General features: G+C 45.1%; 1 pseudogene; it reads left to right on the top strand.

The window, feature by feature from the left end:
- The first annotated feature begins 9,557 nt into the window (after positions 1-9,557).
- On the top strand, positions 9,558-11,132 carry LOC146859020 (uroplakin-3a-like; annotated as a pseudogene).
- Positions 11,133-13,067: the final 1,935 nt, after the last annotated feature.

Below are 13,067 nucleotides of genomic sequence, written 5' to 3'. Positions count from 1 at the left end.
GTACTGTTGCTGGCGGCGCAGTTAAATCTTTGATGTTGGTGAAGATTTTCTTGCTGCTGCTACTGGCAGCGTCGATGTGATGTTTGTTTATTTATTCTGCATTTATAGAGCGCCAGGTTACACCACTGGTGTGTCCCCGCGCTATTTGCTCTATCTAACAACTCTGGCAATCAGCACATCTGAGGACGTGGGGAGCCAAAAACCACTCACAGTTGAAAGAGCCACGTTTTTAATTTTTTACGGAAGAGGCTCTATGTTGGTTACCACGGAGGGACAGGGGTAAGGCGTTTCAGCTTTTCACTGCCAGGTAGCCAAAAGAACGCACACCCATTTGTGCTTACTTTATCCCGGGAACTTTCACCAGGTGAGTCCTGGTGGATCTAAGATGCCGTTCAGGATTATATGGAGTTAGAAGGTGCCGCAGGTAAATTGGGTCTTTGCCCTGCAAGGTGCGGTGGCAGAAACATAGTGCCTTCAATGTGATCCGTTTCTGAATGGGCAGCCTGTGTAGTGAGTCCAGCGCTTTCTGTGAGGATGCCCTTCTCGGCAGACTCAAGACCAAGCAAGCTGCTGCGTTCTGGATACATTGCAGGTTATGGAGACCCTTTTTGGTTGCACCCAGATACAGCACATTTCCATAATCTAGTCGTGCTGTGACAAGAGCGTGGGTCAGGGTTTTCCTAGATGACATAGGGAGAATGTCAAGAGTTTTCCTTAGAGTCTTCAGGATTCCAAAGCACCTGCCTGCAACGTTCTTGATGAGAGTCTCTAAGGAAAGTGTGGAATCTATCCCAAGTTCTTCACCTCTGTCTTATGGGTGGGAACCGGGCCTAAGATTGATGGCCACCAGGCTGAGGACTAAATGAATGGAGTGTTCCCTACTATCAGTATCTCGGTCTTATTACCATTTAGTTTCAGGCAATTGCCTGTCATCCAAGAGGCCAGATCCTTTAAGCGGTCTGCAAAGCTACTGGCTGCTAGCACTGAATCCTAAGCCAGGGTGACAACTAGCCGCGTGTCATCGGCATATGACACTATTGTGACACTGTTTTTCCACAATCCTAGCTAAGGGGGCCACTCATAGATTGAAAAGAGTAGGGTTCAAGATTGAGCCCTGAGGCACCACCTGCGCTAAAGTGATGTGTTTGGAGGTATGTGGAGATTGTGTCACTTGAAAGCTACGACCATGCAGATATGAATACATCCAGTTGAGGGCAGCAGTGTCCATGCCCCCCCCTTCTGAGTCGGTGCAACACCGTGTCGAAGGCTGCCCTAAGGTCCAAAAGGACCAGTGCAGTCGTCAGACCTTCATCCACTCTCTTGCGCACCGTCTCAGTAGCATAGAGCAGTGCTGACTGTGTTGAGTAGGTTGATCTAATACCCGATTGCGTAGGGTGAAGTAGGTTGTGTTTATTGATATGTGCAACCAGCTGTGAATTTACCACTTTTGCAGCTATTTTTAGGAAGTTTGGGAGCAATGAGTCTGGACGCAAGTTCTCCAGTAGATTTCCATCTGCTGTTGTTTTTTTTTTCAGGGGGAGAACAATTGCTTGCTTCCATATGTCTGGGACCCGCCCTTCCCGAAAGGAGATTTCTAACAACTGTTGAACACAGGGTAGTATGGTATCTAACTCCATGCAAATCACTTTTGGTGTAGATGGATACTTTGGGGAGCCTGATTTTATACTTAGAGCTATCTTTTTCAGCTCTTCTAGAGAGAGAAGATGGAATTATGTGAGACAATTTTATCCCCACTCCAGTATTTGTTCAGTTTGGTATATAGAGCCATTACGAGCATCAGCAGGGAAGGTGTCGTAGAGATATTTTTTATACTTTCTCAGCGAAAAAGTCAGCATTTGCTTGCACGATTCCGCTGAACTTGAGGCTGGCGCTACTGTTCTCTCTAGTGAAGATAGCTCTTTGAGAATACCGAAGAGTTCCCTAGAGGAATTATCTGCTTGCTCAATCCTCTCCATGTAGAAGGCAGCACATGTCTTCTTTATAAGTGAGTGACAGGGCTTTAGATTGAGCTTGTAGGCCGCTTTATCTGAGTCTCGGAAGCCCAGCTCCATTTGCGCTCTAAAAGTTTACAGGACTTTCTAGCCATCCGTAAAGTCTCGTTAAACCATGGCGCGGTCTTGGTGCATCTTCGGGGGGTGCTGGAAGTCCATGGGGCAGCCACATCAAGTGCGTCTGTGATCCATCTATTGACTGCTTGACTTGCCTCATTAATGTCTTTTCCTAGGGAGGGGTGATTTGACTGTAGGGCCTGTGTGAAGCTGAGCTTGTTGAATTTAAACCATTTCCTATGCGTTTTGTTGGATGTTAAACTCACTGTAGAGGATGGCCTAGATAGGGGGATGGAAAAAGCCACAAGATAGTGGTTGGACCAAGGGACCGCCGTTGGAGGTTCAACTGCCAGCCCTGAGCAGTTGGAAAAAATGGGGTCTAATAAATGCCCTAGTTGGTGTGTTGCATGCGCAGATTTAAGTTCCAATTGGAGCCCGGCAAGCTTCTGACATAAGGCTTGTGCTTCCCCACACATTTGATTATCAAAATGTAGGTTTAGGTCTCCTAAGATAGTCAGGTTGTTGTAATGCAGCCCTGGTTGAACCATTCGTTCCACAAGGCTCTCGCTGAAACCTGAGATTGCGCCAGGTGGTCAGTAAATCAGAAAGCCATTAACCGTCTGCTTGTCGTCAGCCTCTATTGAAAAAGAGGCTGCTTCGCAGTGGTCTATATCTATTGCAAGCATTGTGCAGCCTAGTGATAGTTTATGAATTATTGCTATGCTCCCTCCCCTCTTATTAGCGCAGTCCAGTCTAAAGATCCTGTAATCAAGTAGGAGTGCCTGTAGGATGGCAGGCACGGAGGATTCATGCAACCAAGTTTCTGTGAGAAACAGGGCATCCGGTTCTTTGTCCAAAATACAGTCGTATATTTCAATCTAATGCTTATTCAAGGACCGACAGTTGATGAGTAAAAAATTAAGCCTACAACCCACTTGTCCTGTGAGGGGTACATTAGGTGCCTTTATCTGAAACGAGCAGTGCGTGCATCGTTCCATCCTCTGTTCTACAGATAGTGCGTGTCTGCATGGTGCTCTAATCCGGGGTTCTAATTTTCTAAGTTGGCTACTAGAGTAAATCAGATGATGGCCTGAGTCAAAACGTACAGGAGTTTTGGCCCCAGCCAGCAGACGGGCTTGCCTTTGGCGGGCCTGCTGCACGCGTCTGCTGCGCGTCCTTGCTGGCATCGGGGTTTTGTAGGCACGCTGAAACCGACAATTAGACCGCTGCCTTAAGCGGAAGTGAGTAACAGGCACCCGACCCGGCCCACCGCTCAAACGGCACTCCAGCCGCGGCGGAAACAGGGCAGAGAGGTCAGGGTACACTGGCAGTAAGTGATCTTAAGTGCGTCGCAATTAAAACTAAAGTTGGTACTTAGTGCTAAAAGTACTTTGATTGCATCAGATTTAAAATTAGGAATAATTTGAAGATATTTAATCTGTGGTGTCTTGACTTGTTCTCCATTTGTATTCCAGTTGCTTGACTCAGCAAACAGGTCTGCAGCGGATCACCGAAATCTCAGGGACTCACTGCGGTACGAGATAATGCTGCATAGTTTTCAACCATTTTGTTGCAGTATATTCTGTAGCTCAGTCATAAATTGTGACTTGGTGGCATAGTACTCATCCTTTTTGTGATCAACAGTGATATTGATGTAAATTTAGGTATAGCTTTAGGTTCCTCCTCTGTGTAGCCAAGTAAATAGGGGGGACCTTTTTATGTGCTTATCAGTCATCAAGCATATGGTGTCAAACACCTTGCATCAGTTAGTCTGTACAAGCAGGCAGTGCCAGGCCAGATGCAAGAAACCCCTAATTTACATTTATACATTTCTTGCATGTAGTTGGCCCAGAATTAATTCATCTAGCCATTCATTCTGGTGTAATGTTAGGGTAATGTAAATTGTTAAAATGTATGAGTTGTGTCTTTAGTTAAACAGCATTTCACAGCAATATTTCCAACATCTGTCAGGCAGTGGACCCCCCATTTCTGCCTCCCACTTCCCGCAGCCACAAGCACTTCTTTTGTTGCTAATTTCATAGTTTCAATGTATAAATAAAAAGGAGAGCATGTTAAACGTGTTTCTGAGCACTGAAACAGTTTAGTAAGGATGATTTGGTTCAGACTTGCCGATTTTGCCAGTCATGCACAGTCCACAGGAGGAAGCGTGAAGCTCAGTTAGTTCAGGTGTCTTCTTGAGGCCCCTGGGTCCAATTTGTCATGTCAGCAAACCAGCATGCACAAGTTCACTACTCCAACTCTCCCCGCTCTCTAGTGAGCCACCATATAGGTTCATTAATTGGGTAAATGTACTGCAGCCTCTAACATTCCAAAAAGGATACCTACTATTTCCAAAGGCATGCAGGCACTGTATTTCAGTAGTCCTCGCTTGGTGGAATGTATGCTATATGCAGCCACTGAGCACCAGTCATAGACACTTGTCTGGGCACCTCAAGTCGGCAGGCGACTAGCGGCATTTAGCCAGCTTTTGCAGGATTGCCAAGAGACCGACAAAAGGCATTGGGCCCCATCAGTCCCAACCTCGTGATGGCCACATCCAGAGCCCACAGAGCAGGGTTCCTAGAGTTAGCTACTGTAAGCTACGGGTTGAACGTACCATATGCTTCACCATCAACTCTGGCGCAACCTCCCATCCGATAAATACGGAGCGACCTGGCAGGCCGCGGCTCAGTTTGCTCCTTCCCCCAACACCAAACAGTGCTGCTCACCTTCTTCACTGCCTGCTCAGGACTCACATTCCACCAGCTCCGCTACAAGGTTTGCCCTGACAGGTACATAAGTGGAATTTCAGCTGGTGCTTCAGAAACTGGGCTTCTGAGTCAGCCCAGAGTGGCCCCGCATGTTCCACTGTCATCTCTGGCTCGGCTTACAGCCCTGCAGCAATCCAGGGTCCAAAAAGCCAAAACTTTTCTGCCTTCTTCTTACACTCCTTCACCATGTGTTCAACTCCCTAGGCTCCACCTGCCGCACCTCAGGGCTTGCACCGGTCACTATACAGATGTAATGCCAGGCTCTGCATCACCAACTGGTCCATTAAGTGGGCCTAGAACAACTTTCTCCAGGCACAGAGCCTGAACACGGGCCCCATGGTTTCCACAGTGAGTATTGGACCAGCTGGATTTTGCTGGATTACGATCATGACAGTGGAGCTAACCAATCAGATGGCTATCTTGTCACGTGACTCTTTGGCGTCCCCTCAACACATCTGGAAATTTGCATGACAATATGATGAACTACTATTTTAGTGACACAATTAAATATGTATATATATATATATATATACATATATATTTATACATATTACCTCCTGGCGGTTGTCAGTAGGTAGTTATAGTTAGGACCTAGTTTCCATATGAAAAGCATTTTTTGACTTGGCCATAACTTTGGAGTCGTTTGACCAACCTGCATGAAATTTTGCCCAAAAAGTTTCACGGTGGGTATTATTGATTGGGAAAGTTTGGGGTGACCGTGCAGTGGGGACTGAGAATTTGGGGGCATGAAATAAGGTTGCATTTGTAATGTTAATTCCTATAGGAACCTTTATTCACCTCTACAGCCTGAACTCTTGAACAGACTTACACCAAATTTGGCAGGGAGGTAGATGTTAGTTCAAGGAAGTGCCTTTTGCTTATTTGGTATAAATCGTTTCAGTAGTTTTTGAGAAATTTAAGTTTCAAATTATAGCGATATCTCTGGCAGCAGATATTTAATAAAGGTTTTGCGATAAATCGCGAAGGCACATACCAACGGGAAAGCTCTGATTGGCTGGACACAACCTGAATAAAGGGTTGCGCCCACCATTTTATTTATCGGGAACGGTTCCCAGGGCTGAAAATCTGTGTGAAAGCCCACATAAGGGGTTAGGGTGGAGATGCTCTGACCCCATGGTTGAGAAATGGAGGTGTTAGTGACAGAAGTTATTTGTTCAAAATAGATTTTTTTAATAGCGTGCACTATTCGCAATGATGCAGCGACCGCCAGCACGGCCCCCCGTATACCATTGCAGGGACATTGTGACTATCAATGTCGTCGCAAATATTGGTGAAAATATAAAAAAATATATACGTGATTCATTAGTATGCATTGTTATAGAGATATTGATAAATGTTTTTGTAGAGTTATTTATATAGTGAGTTATCAACTGTGATGGTTAGAATTAATTTATTTAATAATTTTTTCGTTGGGTGGTGGCTATTGAATTCCTGCTTTTGCTTTACGCTTTCGCGGCACAACCGCAGGGATCGCGATAAGCAACGTCATTGTGATCTCCTCCCTCAGCGCGGATACAGAACGTAGGTTTAGGTTTTAGAGATAGATGTTCTAGAAATACACTAGAAAAACATGAGTTTGAAGTGTATAGTTATATATCTCTAGTGTGTAAAATACTGTAATGTGTGTGAATATATGTGTTTTCACTTTATGGAAAAGGCGTGATTGTCGTGGTTAACAACGTCATTGCGATGTCCCGAATAACCGCAATAACAGAAAATAGGTCTGAAAGATGGTTTTTAAAGAGACTTAGTACAAAAATATGAGTTCAAACATGCTTTGAAAGAAGTATAAATATAGTAATATCTCTAGGGCAATGTTAGAATGGATTTTTGTACATATTATTTTTGGATGTGTCGGTGGCCATTGAATGTCTGCTTTTGTTTTCCGTTTTCACGACATGTCCACGGGGATCGCGACGTTGTCACGAAGATCCCCAAAAACTTTAGAAAAAAAACAATTTTTCAGGTACTGGGGTGGCTCTGACAAGAGCTGTTGTGTTGGTTGTGTGTATATGGCTGCTACACATAAGACCGGATGAGGAGTTTTAGGTTACTTAGAAAAACCCCGTTGCCTACATCTGTAAAGTGCACTCCATCATTTCTATAAATTACATGCATGTCAAAACGCAGATTGTTGTTACACATACAGCCCGGGCAAATGTCTCTGAGGAATGCAGAAACAGTTATATTAACATGTTTCCTGGCTTTCTCAATCTGTGGACAGAATTGATTTGACCACTTCCATTTCTGTCCTTGGCATATTTTAGAGTACACCAAGACAGTGTGAGGGAAAAGCGACATCAGTTCTGCAAAGGTTTCTTTCATTAGGATTTCCTGCCCTACCCCAGTCAATGTGCCTAGGTCATTGCCACCACAGTGAACAATCATGAGCTGAGGATCTTGGGAATCCACAATGGATTTAACCAAAGCCAGCAACTGATAAAACTTTAACCCTCTCTGGCCAAACCAAGTAATCTGCACATTTGGCAAATCCAAGTCCCTGTCAATACCTCTTTTTTTTGCAGACTCTTTAGCCCAACATATATAGCTTTGGCCCACAATCCATACTCTAAGCATTTGAAGTGAAGGAGCACTGTAAATGCAACAATGTTGTGCCGACTTACAAAATTGTTAAAATTAAAACCAATTATTAATGTATTTTCTGATAAACACACATGAAATAAAAAATAAGTGGTGTATTATAGGAATATAGCACACACTATCCAGTTATAGAAAGAAAGTATGAATATCTTAGAGGCTCACTTACAAAAAAATTGACCTTACAATTAACAAATAGAATTTTAAAAAACCTTAGATTTTGAAAACACCATAGGATAGAGGAACGTTATAGTTAACAATTAGCCTTTCAGATTAGGTCTGGTGATGGCTACGGATATCCCCGCCTCCGTGCAGCCACAGGTGACTGTTGCTCCTCCCCCTGTAATGGAGTTTCCGGATTCCCGAGCGTCCGGATGAAGACTTTGCCGGCTGGCGTTTTTTATGTTTTCTGCGGTGAGCGTTGCTGAACTACAGTTAGGGGCTCATAACGGGGCTCATCACTATAATCAGTCTGAAGGGGGTTGCGGAAAACATTCTGGCCGCAGGTGTTTGATTTCCACCGCCCGGAGGCTGACTGGAGGCTGACTGGCGGAGTACGGCGCGGAGCAAAGCAGCGCCGATTTGAGCCATTCACAACCTCCACAGCGTAACTATGGCGTCCTGAGCCCAGAGGTCGATGTGTAGCCAGGGAAAAAGTCGGACTGCGAAGGTGAGCCTGCCAGGGAAAAACATTTGCTTTTGCTGCCGGAAATAGGGGGAGGGGCTGCTGTAAGAGAGATTAGCTTCTTACTTCCCTTCTCTTTTGACTGGTTCTAGAGTTGGCAGCTCTCCCCCCTAAAGGTCAAGGTTTACTGTGTGGAAAAGCAAGACCTTGGTGGTTTTATATACCGTGCAGGCTAGACTGGAGGTTCAAGCTAAAATGGGAAGACACTTAAAGCAGTCGAAAGCCATTGCCAAAGTTGACTTTAAAGCCAAAACTCGCCTGGCTCAAGCAAAAGCTGTGTCATCGACAGCCAGAGTTGAACACATCTCAAATCGACCTGGGTTGAATTCAAGCTTCGAGAGCTCTGAGGCTGAAGAAGAGCCATTCGAGTTTCGCCAGGAGGGCGGAGATTTAGTTGCACAGAAGCAACCGGGTGGAAAGCTGAACGATTCAATTAGTGTAGGAAAGGAACAGGCAGCCGAGGTTGCAGCAGGGTAAGTAAGGATGCGGCGAAAAATTCCAAAGACTTTCCGTTATTCCTCAAGACAAAAGTATCTCAGTTGGCTCCAGCCAAATTCATGGCAGAATTACCGAGATCTATAGAGGAGGGGCCAGAGGGGGTGCTAACTAGTCCCCTACAGACCCTCTCTGTATCATCTCGGGACCAGGCGCTTGCTCAGGCTCCTTCAATAGTCGCTCCGATACTACAAAAGTCTGCTCAGCCTTTGCAAGGCCAGTTTATACCATCAATGCCACAGACCGAGGCTTTGGTGCCTAATCAATCACCTCCTGAGGACATTATGACTCAGTCTCAGCCTGAGGCTCCGATACAGCCTCAGTTACATCTCCAGTCACCTTGTAGGAGGAGGATCTGAATTCCCAGGTCAGTCAAACGGGAGCCAGAATCAAGATGGAATACTACATCAGGAGGCATCTGAATCATGGACTGAAGGAGTTAATATCCAACAGATGGACATAAAAATCATGCTGAATCTAATCTTGGAGGAGATAAGAGAAATAAAGAAATCCCATTCGCGTCTTGGGAAAATTGAGGAGGCAGTCACCTGTCTTCCAGCTAGAATTCAAGAAGGTGAATCAAGGATTGCCCTCATTGAGGATCAAATGAACACTATGCTCTTGAGAGAACATGAGGCAGCAAAAGATAACAAGCATTAGAAATGCAATAGGTCTCGCATTTGCTTAAATTAGAGCTATTGGCATTGTAAATGGCATTGTAAATGACAATGTCTTTTATCACATACAAACATTTGAAATGAAAGACCATGACGATTAACCCTTCGCTGTCAAGCTCTTCCCCAAGTACAATGTGGCGGGGCCCGGCAGGTGACCCTCACAGAAAGCCGAGCGTGTGTGCAGAAAGCTGCTGTTGTGCTGAACGAACGGTCTGACTTAGGAGCTCCTTGCCTGCTCGCCATGTATTCTTTCTTCCGCCTACTGTGCCTGTGCTGGGCACTGCAATCCGTCAACTCCGCCATGGGAAAGTTAGGGCATCAACAAACCCTACTTTAGCTTCTACTACTCACTAGCCTTTTTCTCAAACTTTCTGGGAAAATGATTAATTGTACTTCAGTAGCGGGGCAAAAAATGTAGTTGAAAGTTGCACCACCGTATATGTTTCAGACTATTTTTTAATATCAATTGAATCCGTTTTTCGGCCCTATTTATCCTTTCCTCTCAATAACTTAAACTTGACCTAGAAGTGTTAAGGTCATTATATCGGCTATAAAACATTTGCTTTAATTTTGAGGGTAGGCGTATAACAGAAACCTGTGGGCAGTGTTACTGTAGTGTGAGCTTGTGATGCATCGTTGGATATATGTCTTTTTTATTCTGTGCTGGGCTTAATTATTTTTTTTAAACATGCACAGGTACACTTTTTTATCACTCCCTTTTGTCACTCTTGCTCTCGATTAACCTTAATATTCTCCTTTGTTTAACTTCAGTTAAAGTGTAAATAAATGCTTCACTGGTAGCGCCATCAAGTAGCATACACGCTAATCTGAAAAGTAACATTTATATATTTTACAAAACACAATTTTAGCACGCGTAACTAATTGGGAAGAGGATGTGGCCTGGTGGCCAGAGCTGCTACCTTTGAGCTGGACAACCAGGTTCGAGCTTCGGCTCCTCATCCTATGATTCTGGGCAAATCACTTAATATCCCCGTGCCTACGAAAAATGAATGTGTCCTTGTGTAACGTAACTGGTGCTCATGTAAAGCACTCCAATACCTTGGGGTCGAGTTCGCGCTATATAAATCTGCAAACAAAATTAACCATGCAATTGCTTGCGTTCTCGTTCCTTATTTAGAATTTTTAGAGGGCGGAAAAGCATGAATGACGCAGTTTCTTTTCTCCGCTTATTCCTCAGCAGTGGGCCCAGAGATTGTAAATCCTCTGATGTTGGCCAATAACCCCACGCTGACCATGGTTGCCTTGCAGAAACTGGTCTCTGTCTTTGAAGGCGCTATCTGCCAAAAACTCGCCATGGGGCTCTCAGACTACTTGCTCTATTCGGTTGCTCTATATGGACTGCAGGTGTCTGGGGAGTACAGGTGTTTACTCGAAGCGGCATGAGTGGTAACGTTCTAGGAGGGTTTACTTTCTAGATGGGGAATGAGCTGCCTCCTCACAGCAGGGTCTCCGACCCTCCCCCCATGGCAGTTATGGAATCGCCTTGGGCTAGTCTGGTAATTAACACGGGCCCCCTTTGTTTACATCCCAACAATGCCCTCAAGAAACCTGGCAGTTTCCAAAACACCAGCAAAGGCTTCTCGGCGCCGTACATAGTTGCAAAGTTTCCCGTCCCCAACTGTTCCGCCCTCGAGGTGGCGCATCGGCCAGCACTCTGCAGCAGTACCTTGTGAGAGTGGGGGAGAACACCACCTGCTTGAATGACCCGAACTTCAGCGACATCTGCAACCCACCGCTGGCGAACAACACAGCGTACAGGTATGATGAGCTGACTCCGGACCGGATATTCTGCTGAAACTTAGCTCCGTTTACAGCCAGCTATTCACGGGGTGTTAGTGTGTCTGCGCGAGGGCACACCATGCTACGGCGAGGTACCGGCACAGACTAACTCGTAAACATGTTCCGTCACTACACGCCCCCTAGGCACAGACTAACTCTTAAACATACATGCCCCCTATAGATAAGAAATTCCTTCACGACAGCCGTGAAGCTAACGACCCAGTCCGGATGGGCCGTCCAAAAGGGAGACAGGTCTGTAACCGAGAAGCATCCTTTTCAATGGGAAGCCAGCGTTTAGCATAAACGCTGACGCGACCCTATGAAAATGATGGACGGGGCTTCAAGTCCCCTTCTGAAATCTCTTCTCCCACAATCTGACTCGCAGAGCGAGCAGCGCATGCACGCTGCAACACTAGGCGAGACCTAAAAACATATTAGAGAACAAACTTGAGGAACTTGAAAATTACTCGCGACGCTCGAACTTACGTATAGTAGGTGCTACCGAGGGGATTGAGGGGTCTCAAACTCTTCAACGGGTTGCATCATTTATTAAGCAGAAAGTCTTGCCCGAATTTACAGGAGACCTCACTATAACAAGGGCACTTCGAGTGCCCTCACACCTTTTGCCTAATTCAAAGTTCCCACGCACCATTCTGATTAACTTGGCTGACTATCGCATTAAGGAGAAGATCCTGGCTAAGGCAATACAGCAGAGACAATTTTTCATTACCAAGGTCACAAAATGTCGGATATTTGCTGATTTGTTGGCGGTAGCCGCACGTCGGCGCAAAGAGTTTGGGAAACTATTAAATCTTTTTAAAGCTCAGGCGTGCAGTCCTCAATAGCCCAACAATCCAAGCTACGAGTCCTCGTAAGAGGGAAATTTCATATGTTTTCCAATATAGAGGAAGCGCAGGATCTGTTGAAAGAGATTTCTTCTTCAAAATGAATATGTTTATAGCTTGACGCTTGGGGTCTTCATGGTAGGGGCGAAGAGGGTCACCCAGGGTGCAGTATCAGGGCACCCCATAGTAAAGTAGGGGGGCTGAGATGTGGTTTGCGGGGTATTACACATTTCTCAGGGGTAGTGTGGGAAGGAAGGGAGGTAGTGGGGGGGTGATTCACAGCAAAAAGAGCAGTAGCAAATGGTACAAGGAAGAGGAAAACAGGGTATTGAATCTGAATGTTTATTGTATTGTATTGCAATTGCATTTGTATAGCGCTTACTACCCCTGACGAGGCGTCGAAGCGCTTTTCGGCGAGTAGCACGCTACTCCGGGACCCATAGAGGATTAGTGTTGAATTAGTATAGTGAAACATGCAAGTATATTTTAAGTGGTGGATATGTTAGTCGGTTATTTGGATTCAGAAGGTTAGCAGAAGGATAGAAGAGGAAAAAAAGGTTTGTATTTATATAGCGCTTCTTACCCCTGATGGGGTGTTGAAGTGCTTTTTTTGGGGGGGGTGAGTAGCACACTACTCCGGAAACCCATAAAGGATTAGTGGTGAATTAGTATGGTGAAATATGAAAGTAATTTGAGTGGTGGATATAAGTCAGTTATTTGGAGTGAGAAGGATAGCGGAGAGATGGAAGGGAAAGAAAGGTTTGCATTCATATAGCGCCTGTTACCCCTGATGGGGTGTTGAAGCGCTTTTCTGGCGAGTAGCAGGCTACTCCGGAACCCATAAAGGATTACTGTTGAAAATTAGTATAGTGAAATATGAAGAAGTTTGAGTGATGGATATGTTAGTTATTTGGATTGCGAAGGGTTGGGGTGGGGTAAAAAAGGGAAAAAGGTTTGCAATTATATAGCGTTTGTAACCCTGATGAGGTGTTGAAACGATTTTTTGGCGAGTAGCACGCTACTCTGGAACCCATAAAAGATTAGTTGTGAATTAGTATAGTGGAATATGGAATTAGAGCAGTGAACATGTTAGTCTGTTATTTTGA

Source organism: Triturus cristatus, chromosome 3_2 (assembly GCF_964204655.1).
Source record: "Triturus cristatus chromosome 3_2, aTriCri1.1, whole genome shotgun sequence".
Classification (NCBI taxonomy): Eukaryota; Metazoa; Chordata; class Amphibia; order Caudata; family Salamandridae; genus Triturus; species Triturus cristatus.
Note: the sequence above shows the minus strand (reverse complement) of the source record. Positions and strands in the feature narration are given on the sequence as shown.